The sequence below is a fragment of the Gekko japonicus genome, unplaced genomic scaffold (genome assembly GCF_001447785.1).
Source record: "Gekko japonicus isolate JY-2015 unplaced genomic scaffold, Gekko_japonicus_V1.1 scaffold4583, whole genome shotgun sequence".
NCBI lineage: Eukaryota > Metazoa > Chordata > Lepidosauria > Squamata > Gekkonidae > Gekko > Gekko japonicus.
In genome coordinates this window covers 62389-65736 of record NW_015163750.1, presented here as the reverse complement: position 1 = coordinate 65736, position 3348 = coordinate 62389, and positions in this window count along the sequence as shown.

Sequence of the window (3348 nt, the reverse complement as noted above, 5' to 3'; positions counted from 1 at the left end):
CCAGGGTTGCTATGCAGAGGCAGGCAATGGCAAACCACCTCTGCTCATCTCTTGCCTTGAAAACCCCATGGGGGGGGGGCGGCACCATAAGTTGGCCGTGACTTGATGGGAAAAGAAAACTGGCCTGAGAATGATTTGGACCTCACCCCCAACAATCTGTGTCCCGATTCCTATTTCCCAACTACCGCTCCCTCCATTACCAGCCATTAATGCCGCCGAGGAGCGTTTCCAGAATCCATCAGACCAGACGAATACATTTAGTTCCCCCAGGAGTCCTGCGGTATCAGTAATGAATGCAACCGCGTCTGGCAGTTTAGAAGATAGATTGCCTCCCTCTGCGTAAACAAAGAACCCAGACCTTACAGCAAGCTTCCTAAGTTAGTGTTTGCAACAGCGAACTGCTCTAAGACTCCTTCGGGCAGCGAAGGGCGGGGTATAAATCCAATCCCTTCTTCTTCTTTTCAAGACAAGGGCTGAAGAGAGGTGGTTGGCCATTGCCCACCTCTGCTCAATGACCCTGGAGTTCCTGGGTGGTCTCCATTGTTCCTTCTAAGCTGAGTTAGTGCGAGCTAGCTCACAGTTTTCTAGCATCTGGCTCACCCATTTTTGTCTCCGCTCGGGAACGATGGCTCTGCAGCAAACGGACTGATGCGATAGCCAAATCGCTCGCTCACAACTGACAAAGCAGAATTTTTGCTCACAAGACTCCACACTGCTCACAAGACTCCACACTGCTCACTGCTTAGAGGGAGCATTGGCATCTCCTATCAAAGTATTAACCAGGGCCGCCCCTTCTCAGCTTCTGAGGTCTGATGAGATTGAGCTAGCCTGGGCCATCCAGGCTGGAACTGACAAACCGAGGTGGTTTGCCCTTGCCTGCCTCTGCATAGCAACCCTGGTCTTCCGTGGTGGTCTCCCATTCAAGTACTAACCGTGACTGACCCTGCTTAGCTTCTGAGATCTGACGAGACTGGGCTACCCTGGGCCACTCAGGTCAAAGCAAGAGTCGTTCAGAGGTGGTTTGCCATTGCCTGCCTCTGCATAGCAACCCTGGACTTCCTCGGAGGTCTCCCATCCAAATACTAACCATGACTGATCCTGCTTAGCTTCTGAGATCTGATGAGACTGGGCTACCCTGGGCCATTCAGGTCAATGAAAGAGTCATTCAGAGGTGGTTTCTCATTGCCTGCCTCTGCATAGCAACCCTGGACTTCCTTGGTGGTCTCCCATTCAAGTACTAACCGTGACCTACCCTGCTTAGCTTCTGAGATCTGATGAGACTGGGCTACCCTGGGCCACTCAGGTCAATGCAAGAGTCGTTCAGAGGTGGTTTGCCATGGCCTGCCTCTGCGTAGCAACCCTGGACTTCCTTGGTGGTCTCCCATCCAAGTACTAACCGTGACTGACCCTGCTTAGCTTCTGAGATCTGATGATACTAGGCTACCCTGGGCCACTCAGGTCAATGCAAGAGTCGTTCAGAGGTGGTTTGCCACTGCCTGCCTCTGCGTAGCAACCCTGGACTTCCTTGGTGGTCTCCCATCCAAGTACTAACCAGGGCGGACCCTGCTTAGCTTCTGAGATCTGATGATACTAGGCTACCCTGGGCCACTCAGGTCAATGCAAGAGTCGTTCAGAGGTGGTTTGCCTATCGCCTGCCTCTGCATAGCAACCCTGGACTTCCTCGGTGGTCTCCCATCCAAGTACTAACCGTGACTTAGCTTCTGAGATCTGAGATCAGGCTAACCTGGACCACATACCTCCAGGCTACCTGAAAATCATTCTGAACCTTTTCGCTTAACCCAAGGGTGTCAAACTCATTTGTTATGAGGGCTGGATCTGAGATGAATGAGACCTTGTTGGGCTGGGCCACGTGTGTCGTAAAATGCAATGCCAGGTAGAGGAGATATAAACTTTAAAAAGGTCACAAACACCAAGGTTGATTTTTTTTAAACTTAAAATAGACACATGCTTAAAACATCAGCACTCTTGCAATATGTTGTTCATTTAACAGTGCCTGATAACTGACTCCTCTTGCTCCGAATTATTAAACCTTGCTCTGAATAATCGCATCAAAATGTCTGTGCTGTTGCAATCCTGAGTCTGCTGTTCAGGCGTGTATCTGTAAGCGGCAAACCTACGATTGACGCAGCAGCAGCAGGACTGGAAGCAGCAGCAGGAGACAGCCAGTTCCTTTGTGGGCCTGATAGAAGCCCTCCGGGGGCCTGATTCGGCCCCCGGGCCGCATGTTTGACACCCCTGGCTCAACTGCTGCCTTTGTTTTCGACAAACCTTTGACAGCAGTACGAATTCCAGTGCTGCGAGCAGTTCCTTGCTGGCTAGCTGTTCCCTTGTCTGCGCCGAGCAGACAACCATGGTGACCGTAGAAGGGAAGATGCGGCTGCAAAGCAATATTTCAAACTTTATTGAGAACCCTCCTGGCTCGGTCTGTTTGATTCACCCTTTATATAACCCTCCTGATTTCTTCCCGAACATTGTCTGCCATTCCAAGAAAACTTTCCCACAGGGAAGGCACACTCAGTGCGACAATTTAGCAGTGTCTCTTGCTGTCAGCCTCGAATGAAAGGCCCATAGAAATGTAGCAATCTGCCATCTCCTGTGGCAATCAGGTGTAACGTTTTATACCCTTTAGGGTCACATAAATGGAACTATCCTTCTGGTTTTTTATGGACTTGCCACATACAAAGGAAACAACTACTTTCTCACCCTGCTTTAGAGTTATTGGAGAGATGATGGCTGGGTTTTACAGTAATTAAGGAGCTAGTTTTGATAAGTAAAGGTTTCCCCTTGCTCAAAAGCCAGTCTAATCCGACTCTAGGGTTGCGGTGCTCATCTCCGTTTCAAAGCCGAAGAGCCAGCGCTGTCCGAAGACATTTCCATGGTCATGTGGCCGGCATGACTAAGCGCCAAGGTGCACGGAACGCTGTTACCTTCCCACCAAAGCGGTACCCATTTATCTACTTGCAATTCCTTGCTTTCGAACTGCTAGGTTGGCAGGAGCTGGAAGTAGAGACGGGAGCTCACTCCGTCATGCGGCACACTCGGGTCTCGAACTGCTGAACTACTGACCTTCCACAGCCTGCAGTTCAGTGTCTTAACCACTTGAGCCACCGCAGCTCCTTTTTATACCCTTTAGGGTTACATAAATGGAAGTATCCTTCTGGTTTTTTTACGGTCTTGCCACATACAAAGGAAACAACTACTTTCTCACCCTGCTTTAGAGTTATAATTTTGACTCTGTTCCAACATCTTCCAGTGCTGAATCTCCGGGTATTTCCCAACCTAGAGCTGGCAACCTGAGTAAAGGCAGAGGTCTGCTATACGTGCTGC